This window comes from Schistocerca gregaria, chromosome 5, assembly GCF_023897955.1.
Source record: "Schistocerca gregaria isolate iqSchGreg1 chromosome 5, iqSchGreg1.2, whole genome shotgun sequence".
NCBI classification, from domain to species: Eukaryota; Metazoa; Arthropoda; class Insecta; order Orthoptera; family Acrididae; genus Schistocerca; species Schistocerca gregaria.
The window spans coordinates 423734618-423751143 of NC_064924.1; the positions used below are offsets into that span (position 1 = coordinate 423734618).

A 16526-nucleotide genomic window follows, 5' to 3' on the forward strand; every position below is an offset into this window, starting at 1 on the left:
AGTTAGTTAAGTAGTGTGTAAGTCTAGGGATCGATGACCTCAGCAGTTTGGGTCCTTAGGAGTTCACACAGATTTTAACACATACAATATAAAAAAAAAAAACCACGAGGACACGTACAGCAACGAAGGAGTGGCCAGGTCGCCACTTCCTCCCATCTTCAGCCGTTTATCGCCAGGGAAAACACGTCGTCGCCAATACTACTCACTACCAGCACCGAGCGTCTCCGTTTGAAACCACCCCTTAGAAAAATTTATGAATGGTTGTGCTGGTAAACACCTTACGTTATTTGATTTTCAAACCGCTGAGCAAAACTGAACGTACACAGACAGTTGTCTCTTTACTTATCTGATCATCACCAAACTGACACACAATATTTTTAGCGCAACGCAATCTGACTTTCAAAAATCCCTACAAAAGAACGGCCCTGACTAACAATGACCTATGCCTTTCATGAATCACTTACCTCACAAAAACCTTCGTTACTCGAACTATTGCAATACAGCGAGCGCCAATACTGCCAGCTAAATAAAAGGCATTAACTACTGATATGCATAGTTAGCAAATGAAAGATTTTGATAGAGAACAAACAATGTATTTATCTTAATAATGTTCAAAACTCATCATGTCTATATCAGTTCACGATATCCAGTATTACAAATTTACTCTTTCTGATGGAGACACGTCCACATCATCCGCTCTCAGAACTCCGCCATCTCAGTCCCCACATCCACCACTGCTGGCGGCTCACCTCCAACTGCGCAGCGCTAAGCGCTGTTCACATCCAACTGGCCAACACTACAATAGTGAATATTCCAACAATGCCAACCAGCCACAGACTGCACACAGCACAGCCAGTGATTTTCATACAGAGCGCTACGTGGCGTTACCAACATAAGAACCTAAACAGCCTACTTACACGTTCAGTCAATTCAGCTACCTCCATAAGGCAGTTGAATTGACTGAACTGACCACTTTCTGTTCGCAAAAGATAAAAAAAACACACCTAGCGACGGTATGGTTTCTGTTCGCAACACTTAAAAAAGGGGACGCACGACACTGAACACTCACTTAAACACTGTACTATAGAGTAGACACGAAGATAACACACCACAGCCTATGGCAGATGGGGCATCGAGCAGCGAGCACACGGCCTTACATCAGAGCGCCATCGTCCACTAGCCCGCCAGCTTGCCGCCGCTACCGATATTCGATGCGTGTAACAGAAAACTGGCGAGTGCACGGCTCACAGTTCCTTCCGGTTTTCTTTTGGTGTCTCGCGCCATTTCAGCTGTCCATTTGGTGTAGTCTTGTGACTACACGAAAAAGGAAAATTAAGTGGTTTCTCCTCTCTGACAATGATCTAGAAAAGGTTTGTGACGATTTACGAGCAATTACATGCAGTCGATCAAAATAATGCAACTGTTTCCTATAAATTCAATTGCTTCAGTCTCTCGTTCAAAAATGGTTCAAATGGCTCTGAGCACTATGGGACTTAACATCTGAGGTCATCAGTCCCCTAGAACTTAGCACTACTTAAACCTAACTAACATAAGGACATCACACACATCCATGCCCGAGGCAGGATTCTAACCTGCGATCGTAGCAGTCGCGCGGTTCCAGACTGTAGCGCCTAGAACCGCTCGGCCACTGGGGCCGGCCCTCTCTCTTTCAATCTGGATCGAATTGTTATGCACAAAATACTGATACAAGGAAACTAAAATGTCGAATTCGTGGTAATGCTGGATAATTAAGTGGCTAAGTGCCAAAGCAAAACCTGAAAGGTTTGGATTTCGGTGCTCAGGAGGTGCAACAATTTTTCATTTCACTTATGATTTCTTTCAGCTCAGCCAATGAGAAATGCCGGGATGTATTGTAGTTCGGAGTCCACTTTCAACAGGTGGTATATCTGTAAACAGCTGAAATGTTGAAACTAACTTGTGGTCTGTGACAGTTTCATCTTTTCTGAATTTACTGAAAATGCCTCAAGATGAAAGCATGAACGTTTGTCGTTATTAGTTGCACTCCAGCACCGAGTGAGGTGGACCAGTGGGTTGCAAAACTGACTATTTATAAGGTGGGTACCAGTTCAAATTACTGGTCGGTCAATGGGATTTACATATTCTGTACTTTCTGTAAATCGGTTAAGGAAAATGCAAAGCGTATTCCTTTGAAAAAAGGACGCCGCTTTCCTTCCCTGACCTGAATTACTTTTATTTAAAACAGCTGATAGTGCTGGAAGTTCATCTCCATCAACACCTACATGACCAAATTCACACATAAGAGCCTGGCAGATAGTTTATCGGACCACTTGACCATTTTGCACCGTTCGACTCTTGAATAGCACGTGGGAAAAACAAATACTTAAAGCTTTCTGTGCGTGCTCTGATTTATTTTACTACAGTGGTCATTTCTCACTATATAGGTGGGAGCCAACAAAATATTTTCGCATTCAGAGAATAAAGTTGGTGACTGAAACTTCGTGAAAAGATTTCGCTGTAACAAAAAACTTCTTTGTTATAATGATTGCCACCCCAACTCGCGTATCGTAACTGTGACAAGCTCTTCCCTCTTTCGCGACAGCTGCCTTTCTGTGAAGTTTTTCGATGTCGTCTTTCAATCCTATCTGGTAAGCATCCTACATTAGGCAATAGTACTCCAGAAGAGACCTGAAACCTTAATGTAGGCAGTATCTTTAGCAGATTTGTTGTATGCTCTAAGTATTCTGCCAATAAGACGAGGCTTTGGTTTGCATTCTTCAGTACATTTTCTATATGATCGTTCCAATTTAAGGTGTTAACTGTAACCCCGAGCTATTTGGTTAAATTGACAGACATTAAATTTGTGTGATTTATCGTTAACCGAAATTTAACGAATTCCTCTTAGTACTAATGTGGACGATCTCACACTCTTTATTGTTTAGAGTTAGCTGCCACTTTCGCTTCATACAGATCCCTTGTCTAAATCATTTTGAAACACGGTATACTCGGTGTACGACAACACCATCCACAAACGGTGTGGCGCCATTCCTTGGATTTATGTTTTGCTTCGGGTTCGAAATGATGCACCTATATTTCATCGCCTGTCACGATGTTCGACAAAAAAACTGTCACGATCAGCCTCGTAACGAGTAAGCAATTCCGCACAGAGGGTCGGTCACCCTATATGATCTTCTGTTAGGCGGTGTGGAACTCAGCGGGCACACATTTTCGCGTACCCCAATTGGTGGAAGAGTGTGTCAGTACTGCCAACAAGAATATCCACTTTAACAGCGAGGTTTTTGATTGTGGTCCGTCGGTCACATCAAGTGAGAGTGTCTGCACGTTCCAGCACTGTAGAAGTGGCAGCTGTGGGCGGCCGACCTGCACGCGGGAGATGAGACAGGTCTGCACGATCTTGTAGTGATGACAGGTGCCTCGCCCAACGATTCACCGTGCTTTTCGTCAATCCTATGTCTTCGTAGACATCCTGCAAGCGTCTGTGAATATCTGCAATTGTGTGGTTTTCCACAAAAATAACTCAATTGCAGAGATCTCTGCCTGGAAAGCACCTCCGTTACAGATGCTATTTTGAACGCTACGTGTATCGCCCCCACCCAGTGGGACTTCATGAAACTGTAGGAGCTGAAGCAGGAATATTCGCAATGCCCCACAACAAATCTCGAATTTTTTCAACCGAAATTGGTAGAGAAAAAAAAGATGTTGCATTACTTATTGAACGCCCCCATATGTCAATTTGAAGAGTGAATAAATGGATGGAGAAAAATGTCAGGTAATGCATATGAGTGGGATAAATAATGCTGTAATGTTGGAATACAGTATTAATGGTGTGCTTCTTGACACAGTTGCGTTGATTATATATACACACGCAACGCTGCAAAGCGATGTTAAATGGAACGAGCATGTAAGGATGGTAGAGGGTAAGGCGAATGGTCGACTTCGGATTATTGCAAGAATTTTAGGAATGGGTAGCTCATCTATAAAACAGACCGCGTATAGAGCACTAGCGCGACCCATGGTTGAGTACTGTTCGGGTGTTTGGGCTCTCCACCAAATCGGATTAAAGGAAGACATGGAAGCAATTCAGGAAGTGCTGCTGGATTTGTTACTTATAGTGACGATCAGAATGCGATTATTACAGATATGCTTCATGAACGTAAATGGGAAGCCCTGCAGGAAAGATGACATTCTTTTCGAGAAACACAGTTGAGAAAATTTAGAGAATCTGTATTTCCAGCTGACTGCCGAACGATTCTACTGCCGGCAACTTACATTTCACGTAAGGATGGCGAAGACAAGGTAAGAGAAATTAGGAGGCGTAGGAACAGGAACAGGAGGACAAAAACAGGAAAGGAAATCACTAGTTGTGGTACGAGGTAGGCCTGTACTCTACTATCCTGTACAATGGTTCCACTCGTAGCTTACATATCGGCAACAGTGTATAATGACTGGAACCGAAAGGCCACAATGGCGGGATGTAATCTTAGGGATCCCACAGGGATCAGTACTGGGCTGACTACTTTCCTCATGACATATTAATGATTTGTCATCTAGTTTACCCCTCTGCAGATATCACTTATACGCTGACGATCTTCAGTTATACCTGAGTGCTGGACCAACAAGCTTGTGCACAGGTATCACGCATGTAAATGCTGATTATTTGCCTTATCAGGATTGGTGCGGTAGCTCACGCAGACTAGAACTGCTGATGAATTCTTGTGTGCGATGTATTTGTAATGTACGCTACTTCGATCATATAGCTCCTATCTACGAAAAATTATCATGGCCATGTGCCGATAGGCGTACAGATTCCCATAGCCTATTTTCGCTCTATTATCTTCTCAATAATTGCACTCCCTCTTATTTATCTTCAACTCTTACACTACTACCTGAACAACACGGCAGAAATACTCGTTCTCAACAAAGTAAAACGGTCGCAGGTCCGAATCTTGGCACGGGCATGGATGTGTGTGATGTCCTTAGGTTAGTTAGGTTTAAGTAGTTCTAAGTTCTAGTGGACTGATGACCTCAGAAGTTAAGTCCCATAGTGCTCAGAGCGATTTGAACCATTTGAACAAAGTAAAATCCTCTTTGTGTCATCACAGAAGACATACATGTCCTCTAAATAATTTTATGTGTCAGGAGCAAGGCTTTAGAACAATCTTCCTCAAAATATCAGAGGAATTAAATTCTCTCCGAACTTCAGAAGGCAACTAATGGCCCACCTTCCATCGAAATAGCCATCACTCCCAGATACTACTCAGCAGCTTACTCTCGTCAGCCCCCCTCCTCCACATCTTTTCCCTACACCTTGTCGGCCGAACTTTCTGTTAATTTCTGTTCTTTTCTAACAGCCTCTGTCATTCGTATTTCAATCTCCTGCTTTTTGTTTATCCCTTCCGCTGATAAGACTACACGTGGGCCGGCCGCGGTGGTCTCGCGGTTCTAGGCGCGCAGTCCGGAGCCGTGCGACTGCTACGGTCGCAGGTTCGAATCCTGACTCGGGCATCGATGTGTGTGATGTCCTTAGGTTAGTTAGGTTTAAGTAGTTCTAAGTTCTAGGGGACTAATGACCGCAACAGTTGAGTCCCATAATGCTCAGAGCCATTTTGAACTAGACGTGGCTTCAATTGTGCTAAAGTAATCTATATTATTCTTAATGCCATTTACCATTATTCTTATACTTATTAGTGTCAGTTATTATTGTCATTATTATTATTGCAATATTGCAGTGCTTCTGTTGTTCAGAAGTGTGATGCGTAAATTTATGTCTGAAGGAACATCACCTGCATGTCTGAAGAAACATTGTATGCATGTCCGACGGAAGATCACATCCTGCTTCTGAACAATGCAACACAATATATCTTATTTATCCGCCGACACTGCCGGCCGCGGTGGCAGAGCGGTCCTATGCGCTTCAGTCCAGAACCGCGCGACTGCAACAGTCACAGGTTCAAATCCTGCCACGGGCATGGATGTGTGTGATGTCCTTAGGTTAGTTAGGTTTAAGCAGTTCTAAGTTCTAGGCGACTGATGACCACAGATGTTAAGTCCCATAGTGCACAGAGCGATTTTTTTCCGCCGACATTGGGAAAGCGACTTGCGATTAAAATGTCCCCCCAGTACGGCAATATACATAACTGATGTATGGGTGCAGGCTATATACATGGTTGACGACATACGGATGTTTCGGTGTGGAGGTGAAGCGTGCGCGGATAGCCCAATGGTCTTCCGGCACGGTAGCTCAGCGTGTTCGGTAGTAAGGAAAAAGAAAAAAAACTAAGTCAAGGAATCAACGATCAACTTGAACGGATGTCTTGTGACGTTCGCCCAGACCAAACGCAACGAACTGTATCGTACAAAATGGATAAAAAAGGTAGGACGACAGCTCGCGATAAGCGAGAATACAGGATCGAGTCCCGTTCCGGTACAAATTTTGATTTTCGTCAATACTTTATTTGTAAATAGTTGTCCATATTCGCAACTGCGTATAAATTTCATTACTATTATTGTTATTATCACTATTTTTGTAATTATTAATATTATTGTTGAAGTTGTGAATGTTTTTGTGATATCTTTGGCATGCGTGGTCTTGGTTAAGTGTAAGCGTTGGCCTTAAGACCCTAATCTGGTGTACCGAGCGAGATGGCGCAGTGGTTAGCACACTGGACTCGCATTCGGGAGGACGGCAGGTTCAATCCCGTGTCCGGCCATCCTAATTTAGGTTTTCCGTGATTTCCCTGAATCGCTCCAGGCAAATGCCGGGACGCTTCCTTTGAAAGGACACGGCCGATAAATAATGTGGCTTGTGGGGTACGTACCGAGATGTAACTGTAGATACCGAGAATTAGTAGAACACTCACCACGTTTCGTGGCCACAGCTTAGTTTTTTCGATCTTGTTATTAAACCTTTATTCATACTCCTTCTATAATCAGTTTTTGCTCGCTCAGTATGCGATTAGAATAGGACAGAAAAATCACTGGTTTTGATAGGATGTACCCTCCACCATGTACTGTACGGTGGATTGTGGAGTAGCCAATTTATGTAGATGAGCTGAGGGGTTCTGAACGGCTGGGTCGTGCGCGTAGTCTTGCAGACGGTCCTGCGCGGTCTGCCCGACTTGACCCCGTGAGTGAGTCGCGGTGTGGGGAGCGTGTGCTGTGCTGTGCTGTGCTGTGGTGTCACTGGACCGACCAGCTCACAGTAACGGGCCCGGCCGGCAAGGTCGGGGGCAGTGACCCCACGGCGGGAGAGCGCTGCAGCCGGCGCTTAACGAGGTGTACTCCACGGATGGCGGAGGACCAATAGTCGCCGACTGCTGTGGGATCGCATCCAGCTTGCGCTGATCAAGGTAAATTCCAAACACGGTCGCGAACGTTCTTCGAGAGCGCTGGTTTCACCACCTGTAGAAAACTGCCGATCGGTTTTTCTTTGAGCTCAAAGAAACTTGTTAATTTGTATAAATCACACCATTCTCAGACACTTATGGCTGCGCTAGAAACTTTCATTTCTCACACTTGACGTGTTTCGGTCCATAGTCCATTTTCATCAGTAGTCCTATACTAGAGAAATTTAAAACAAAGTAGCAATTAACACGTAAAAAGTATTTATACAGGGTGGCCAGTAATGAATCCGACAAACTATAGGGACGAATTCCTGATCGGAACTGGAGGAAAAAAACTCCTATGAACTTGTGCCCTAAAATGGGAGCTGTGTGTGCAACGGCAACAAATCATCCCGGAACACAGTATACAGCTGCATCACATCCGCATCACAGCAAATGTTCAAAGTGGTCTCCATGGGATTTCAGGTGAGACGGACAGTAGCGGCTGTCATGCAGGATACACATAGTCGTACTTTGGGCTACACCATGTTGACGGGCCACGTGCCTGGCGCTTGTACTAGAACGTCTCAATATCCTGAAGAACTTTGTTCTCCAGATTTGGTGTACGCACAGATGGCCGCTTCCCTGCACGTTTGTCTGTCTGAAACGACCTAGGATCACACAAAGACACAAAAAGGGCTTTAAATGTAGTGTGAAGCGGTTGTTATCTGTGAGGGTCCTTATTTTTGGTATAGACGTGCTGCCACTCGACCGTTACCATCTGCTTGGTGTTCAAAAACACCTTCTCGGCTTGTTCCTGACGTGAATACCGGACTGTCTACAGCACGCTGCGGTAATCACACAATCAGGAACACACGGTACGTGGTCAGAGGAACTTTCATCCGCCAGCGCTATCTTCCGTGGCAACTATGCATTTCGGGGCAGATGTTCATAGAACTTTGTTTCCTTAATTTCTTGCCAGAATCTGTCCCTGCAGTTTGTCAGTTTTATTAGTGTTCGCTCTATATAGGTAAAAACGGAAACATCGTTGGTAGAAAACCAACGTCATACAACAAAGGTACGTACGACTTATGGCGTATCTCCTATCGAGAAGTATGAAGGTATATTCAGTGTCAACTCGCCCAGCTAGCCGCGCAGTCTAACGCATTGCTTCCCGAGCGGGTAGGCGCGCTGGTCCCTAGCACGAATCCGCCCAGCAGATTAGTGTCGAGGTCCGGTGTGCCGGCCAGTCTGTGGATGGTTTTTAAGGCGGTTTTCCATCTGCCTCGGCGAATGCGGGCTGGTTTCCCTTTTTACGCCTCAGTTACACTATGTCGGTGATTGCTGCGAAAACACTGTCTCCACATACCCGTACACCATAACTACTCATCCACGCAAACATTTGGGATTACACTCGTCTGGTATGAGATGTTCCCGAGGGGGTCAGCTGGAGGCCGAACCGCACAATAACCCCGGCTTAGGTGTAGGGCGGTGGTGGGGTGGGTGGACTGCTGTAGCCGGTTTTGCGGTTGCGAATCACTGAGGGCTACGGCGGGACGAAGCCTCTCCGGCCGGCTTTGGATTTAGTAGTGTGTAAGCTTAGGGACTGATGACCATAGCAGTTAAGTCCCATAAGATTTCACACACATTTGAACATTTTGTTAAATATTTAGGGATTTGGCAGGAATTATCATTCGAACCAAAAATGTTTAGTAGACATGGACTCCCAACTGTATACCTTTAGAACTATTGGAAAAAAACTGCCCAATAAACAGGGGATCTAAATTACGTAACTTAAGAGCAATAAACACACATACTTCACGTGTATGCAGCCTCCGTGAATTCAAGACCGGTACTTGGTTATCCAGACGTCAGTCATATGTGGCACAACATGCGTGTGTGGAACTAAGTGTAAAACACGCTTACCCGAAGTTTGTGTATCCTGTGCCATGCAACGGTTGGCCATGTAAGGATGAAATGCAGTTTCGAACCACTGTAACACGTTCTACTTTCATGGCCACAAATAGGGTACAGACGTAAAGGATTAAGAAAGGAATACAGTGTATTGTAAATGTTACGCTATATTTACACAGAGGTGTGTAGTTCATAGGAGGGGTACTACGTACGAATAGGACACAGGAATTTATTTACGTCATCCTGGATGTTTTTACATTGATTCTGAACTAGCATCTGGATTTACTCGTCATTAAGCACACTACAGCAGTCAGATGAACATCAGTAAGACTACTCCTAAGCTTCGATTTTGTAAGTTTCATTATAGAGAAAACACTTCCGTACAGATATGTTGTTCCAAAAAAACTGTGCACACAAGTAGCTATTTTAAATAAGAATGGAAACTGTTCATGTGGGAAATATTTGTAGAAGCCTTCCAAGGTTTCTGCACTGCGAAACTTCTCTTTGAGAACACGATTGCCTTGAAAGTCAATGAGTTCCAACTGAATTTCAGAAGGCGCACTTTCAACGTTAACTGCAAAAGGAGTTGCAAAATGGTTGACATCGCAGTCTAGTCGATTTAAGTCCTAAAATCTACTATCAAAACCGCCTTAGAGAGTCTGTAGCATCGTTACAAACCCATAAAAATGTTCTTTGAGCCTCTCTTGCTCCAAATTGTTTTCATTAACAACTATTGCAACGCTCGGGAAGTGTACACACGACATTTCTAACGGCAGCTTTTCCCACAAAATCAGTTTCCTCTTGAATGCAAAAATCGTGTCAAACGCTTCGCTAATTGCCTTATTTCTACCTTGCAAAGCTACATTCAAGCTATTCAGATGCTTGGTTACATCAGTTAAAAACACAAGGTCTAAAATCCACTGTTGGTCATCCAGTTCTTTTACCAGTTTTCCATTTCACATCAATGAATAACGCTACATCTTCACGAAAATTAAAAAAAATCGTTCTAAAACAACACCTCGACTCAACCAGCGTACTTCACAAAAATGTGGAACATCGCCTTATTCACAATCTAGATCTGCCAGAAACGATCTGAATTGTCTGTGTCCCAATCCGTGCGATCTGAGAATGTCAACTGGTTTTATAACCACGTCCATGACGCCAACTAGTTCTGCACATTTTGCTAGCAGATTAACACGGTGAAAACGCAATGTATTGCTGGTAGTTCCTGCTGGACACCAACGGCTTTCAACATTTTTCGTATCAAAGCAACGATATCAAACTTGTGACCAATCGTTGCAGGAGCCCCATCTGTTGCAATGGATGAAAGTTTTTCCCAACAAAGCTCGTATTTCTCCATTATATGTTCTACGCATGAAAATATACCGCCGGCCGCTGTGGCCAAGCGGTTCTAGGCGCTTCAGTCTGGAACCGCGCTGCAGCTACAGTAGCAGGTTCGAATCCTGCCTTGGACATGGATGTGTGTGATGTCCTTAAGTTAGTTGGGTTTAAGTAGTTCTAAGTCTAGGGGACTGATGACCTCAGATGTTAAGTCCCATAGTGCTTATAGCAATTTGAACAATCTGAACTTGAAAATATATCCTCGGCCGTTGTTGTGTAATGCGTTGGCACTAAATCGAGGAGTTCCTCAATCACATTAAACTGAGCATCATCTCCTCGCAAAAAGACTGCAAGTTCAGGAACATCTCATACATCAGTGTTTTCGTCCAATGCTAATGAAAAGAAAACCAAATCTTTTATCCTGTTTCTGAGTTGAGCTTCCACATCGTGTGCCATTTCTTCAATGCCCCTGCAAACCATTCTCCATGAAAGAGCAACGGTTTCAAAAGCAGGAAGACTTGCTGGGCAGAAAATTGTTGCAGCAGCAAGGGCTGTTTTAGCTCTTTTAAGAGCTACACGATAGCTTGTATTGTATGTTAACCGGGGGAGTAGAAACGACGGAGAGGCTCCGTCCCCGCAGCAGACGCAGTGGTTCACAACTCCTCGACGACTACCGCAGTCTACTTCACCCCTCTGCCGCCCCACAACGAATCACGTACGCGTACGTGGAGAACTTGTTTTTTGCAGCAATCGCCGACATAGTATAGCTGAGGCGGAATAAGGGGAACCAGCCGCATTCGCCGAGGCAGATGGAAAACCGCCTAAAAACCATCCACAGACTGGCCGGCTCATCGGACGTCGACACAAGTCCTCCGGGAGGATTCGCGCCGGCGACCAGGCGCTCCTTCCCACTCCGGAAAGATGTGCGTTAGACCGCACGGCCAACTGGGCGGGCCACATGATAATTTACTGTCATCGCTGCATCTTTGTGGATGATGAGGTTTTCGTCCTGTAAATGCGTACAGGAGAAGGTAAAAGTGATGGAAAAGGCACATAACATATTATTAATGACAGTAATAATGTGAATCCATGTCATAATAATCTACATGCATACGTACGTCCTTCTTCTTTTACTGCTTCAAATAGTTCAAATGGCTCTGAGCACAAGGGGCTTAACTGCTGAGATCATGAGTGCCCTAGAACTTAGAACTACTTAAACCTAACTAACCTAAGGACATCACACACATCCATGCCTGAGGCAGGATGCGAACCTGCGACCGTAGCGGTCGCGCGGTTCCAGACTGTAGCGCCTAGAACCGCTCGGCCACTCCAGCCGGCTTTTCTGCTTCATTTCCATAAGTTCGGCGTTTCTTTCTTCATTATACAAACCGACTATATCCTCGTGAAGCAGTTAATAATGTCGCTTCATATTGTACTTCTTCCTTGAAGACAGTGTTGCATTGCAAATCAAACACCGAGGTCCACTTTGCGTTCCAACAAAAAAGTATTCTTGTTCTTCCCACTGTGGATTAACGAGTATAGGTTCAAAAGACTTTCGTTTCAACGATTTCAGCTCCTCCTCAGCTATTTTCCACCCACTAGTCCTGTTTTATCGCTATCACCGAATGTGATGTCTACACAGATAATAGAAACGACGGGAAGTAAACGGACCAAGTGGTTCCGCGCCGTGCAGTGACGTGTGTGGCTAGGATAGTAGATGGTGGGGTAACTGCTGGCTGGCAGAGTGGGGGAGAGCCACGGGCAGGGCTTGTGGGCATCTGCGAGCGCCCGCGCTCGCGAAACGGTATTTGCCCAACCCTGGGCTAGAGCTTACACTTCGGACCACAATGCGCGCCGCTGCCGCTGCCCATCCGACGGTGCCATCTCGCATCGACGCCGGGATCACAGCCACTGGCCCTCCTTCAGACGCTCTGGAAGGTCCCACTACACTGGACCTGCTACCTTCGCCTGGACTACACCACATGCCGCCCAACAGCTGCTCCGGAAGATCCGTATCCTCAGCCCGTCACATTATTTCTAGGTGTATGCGTACTCGCTTCGGCGGTACATACACTAAAATTGGAACGATACAGAGAAGATTAGCATGGCCCCTGCGCAAGGATGACACTCAAAATCGTGAAGCGTTCCACATTTTTTCACACTAGCGCCGACCGAACCGATGCACATTCCCTACCGGAGGGGACACAGGCCAGACGTGTTAGACATGGCCCTCATCAAGGGCACAACAACGACACTCAACGTTGCTGTTGAAAACGATCTGCCCTCAAATCACCAACCCATTGTACTGTACATTGAAGAAGCACTGCAGCACATGGTACAACGCTGGATGTTAGACTACAGGCGCGCGAATTGGACCCAGTTCAAGGAAACGCTTGACAGTCGCATCCCACCCACCCACGCGATTAACGAGACAGCCCAAATTGACGAGGCAGTTGAAACCCTCACCGGCGCCGTCCAGGACGCAATAGCCGACACCTTACCAATCCGCACGCCACAACAACACAGTGCAGCCCTGCCCCAGGAAATCCTGGACCTAATCTCAATGAGGAACCGCCTCAGGGGACATTGGCAGCGTACCAGGCGCCAACACTTCAAACAGCACATTAACAGGCTCCAGGGTATAATCCGGGAAAAAAATACAAACATTCAAAACACAACAGTGGGACCAGAAACTCGAAGGGCTGGACACCACGAGACCTGGCGTGTCGCAGCTGGCCCGACACTTCACCAGGGAGAAACTGTACACCCCCACGCTACAAGGGTCCGACGAACCAGCATATTCTGCGGAAGAAAAAGCGGAACTGATGGTCCTCACACTCGCAGCGTCATTCACAGCGAACCTGGATCCCTCAGACCCAGCGTTCACACTTGCTACGGACCAGGAGGTCACACGCATCCTGACCCAACAGCGCGCAACAACATCAGGCAAGCTAGTACAGCTGAAGTCAAATGGGCCATCATGCATACCACCGCTAGGAAGGCACCTGGTCACGATGGCATTCAAAACCGTGTCCTCCAGGAGTTCACGGACAAAGCTGTAGACTACTTAACACACCTCATTAATGCCATACTCAAGCACCAACACTTCCCCGCCTTTTGGAAGACGGCCAAGGTCCTGATGTTCAGGAAGCCGGGGAAAGACCACTCCCTCCCACAAAATTACCGACCCATCAGTCTGCTGAGCGCGCTCAGCAAGATCGTCGAAAAGGTAATACTAAAACGACTCACCAGGCACTGCATCACAAATGACACCCTGAGAGCGGAGCAATTCGGTTTCAGGAATCACAACACAACACAACACAACAACTCCTCTGCGTCGTTGAACACATAACACACGGATACAACACAAACAAGGCAACTGGGGCGGTGTTCCTGGACATCGAAAAGGCTTTCGATCGTCTATGGCACAACGGCCTAATACGCAAACTTTGTGACGCAGGATTCCCCGACGGGCCCGTACGTCTCATACACTCATATCTCACGGACAGGAGTTTCAACACCGACGTGCAGGGCAAACAATCGACACGACATGGTATACAGGCAGGAGTACCCCAAGGAAGTATCCTAGGGCCCTTACTGTTTAACCTCTACATTAGCGACCTCCCAGCTACACATAACACGACGGTAGCAATCTACGCGGATGACACTGCCATCCTCGCGCAAGATTGGAAGCCGTCTAACATTAACTCACGACTACAGACTGCACTCAGAACGGCGGAGCCTTGACTGGTGAAATGGTGTGTTAGAGTAAACGTCGACAAGTGCGAGGTCGTTCTGTTCACTAGAAGCCCGAAGAAACTGCGAAAACATCAGCACTGCAACCCAATAACACTACACACACGCCCAATACGTTTCCGCGAGAAGGTCAAATACCTCGGTGTCTGGCTGGACAGGAAACTATTCTGGGGGGACCACATCCAACACGTGACCAACAAAGCTAACGCGAGGCTCAAACAACTCTACCCTATGCTTAACAGGCGTAGCACACTGAACAGGAGGGTGTCTAGGTCCATGTACATGACACTTATTAGACCCCTGATGACGTACGCAGCCCCTGTATGGGGATACGCTGCGCCAGCTCGCCTGCGCCGTCTGCAGCTCATACAGAACAAAGTACTCAAAATCATAAGCAACGCATCGCCACACGACTGTACAATAACACGAGACACTCGTGCAACCCGTTTATTCTTTCTCTAGGTAACTACGACCACAACCATAGATGGAAGCATAACACACCACAGGCATTACTGGCTAGGAACTAAACATCTATGATCCATAGAACGCTAACACGACAGTACTGGCGAGCCCCTGCAACACAGTTATTACTGGAAACCCAGATGTGCGACCAGCCGAAAATCAGGCAACCGCAGGGAAACCGTACTGTACACAGCACGCAAACCAGCCCACACACCCCCTACACCGTCTGTGAGCCGATCTATGACCGATCGCCCACTAATCTACAACGACCTTGAACTGTTGCACGGACGCAGCAACTGCAGCAAGCGCCGCAACAAGCTTCAACAACGACAAAGGTAACGATGCACGATACCTCGAAGTAACACAACCACACCTTGCATGCACTGTCGCAGATAGCAAGCCGTTACTGCCCTTACTACCCGTCCTACTGTCGCAGAGGTTTTTTTCCCTTGGCTCTTGCCTTGGCACTTTTTCTCCTCTGCCCTTACAACCGCTACCCTTCAATCGTTTTCGACCACTTCTATCTCCTGATGGACCATGTTAATGAGTAATCTTACCCAGACGCATGGACAACATCACAGCCTTCATCCTGTGACGCCTGATTCAAAAAACTAACATGTTTACGGAGGTGACAGTAGAATTTCTGGTTTGGTCACTACGTTGGTGTGGGCGTGGAGGGGCCCCATCCTCGCGTCTAGGTGTATGCATTGATGAGGGGTTGAACTGGAAAAAACACACTGAGGATCTGCTGAAACGTTTGAGTTCAGCTACTTACGCTATTAGGGTCATCGCAAATTTTGGCGATACACATCTGAGTAAATCACCTTACCACACATATTTTGATTCTCTGCTTTCGTATGGCATCATATTCTGGGGTAATTCATCATTGAGTAAAAAAGTGTTCATTGCACAAAAGCGTGTAATCAGAATAATTGCTGGAGCTCATCCAAGCTCATCCTGCAGACACTTATTTAAAGAGCTAGAGATCTTCACTGTAGCCTCACAATATATATATTCACTTATGAAATTTGAACAGTCTGAACGAATTCAAAAGTAATAGCAGTGTACATGGCTACAACACTAGGAGAAAGGATGATCTTCACTACTCAAGGTAAAATCTAACTTTGACTAAGAAGGGGATAAATTACACTGCCACAAAAGTCTTTGATCACTTACCTAATAGCATCGAAAGTCTGACAGATAGCCATATAGCATTTAAAAGGAAATTAAAAGAATTTCTTAATGGAAACTCCTTCTACTCATTAGATGAATTTCTGGATATAGTAAGTGGGTAATTTCCCCAACCCCACAAAAAAATATTAAAAATATAAGTGTCATGTAATATTTTGTGTAATGTAATATCTTGTATAGACACCTTATATTAACCTGACACGTTCCACATCATTACGAAGTGTCGTATTCATGATCTATGGAACAAGTACTGATCTGATCTAATCTAATCTGACAGTCGGTGACTTCCTCATAGTTATCACCGATACGCCTTGTTACGGAAGGATATTTGACCTGTATTCATGCGCGGAACTTCGCCCTCTAAAGCTGTATTGAGTTAGTTCGTGGTCAATAAACGTACAGTTGTTCTCGCAAAGCGTAGATATCAAATACATCCTTGGCATAGCACTTACCCGAGAGCTGAAATACTGTTCAGTAACAGGGTGACTCTTGCCACCGTGTAAAAACTCTAGGGATTGATCGATGAGAGGATACAGAACA

At 45.7% G+C, this 16526-nt stretch overlaps 1 protein-coding gene and 1 non-coding gene across 2 annotated transcripts in view; both read left to right on the forward strand.

Moving 5' to 3' along the window:
• The window catches only part of LOC126273368 (uncharacterized), a 536417-nt gene that overhangs the window by 158620 nt on the left and 361271 nt on the right, over window positions 1–16526 (forward strand). The window lies entirely within an intron of this gene.
• On the forward strand, window positions 12627–12733 carry LOC126274934 (U6 spliceosomal RNA). Its single transcript, XR_007550478.1, has one exon. It is a non-coding gene; the product is annotated as a U6 spliceosomal RNA (small nuclear RNA).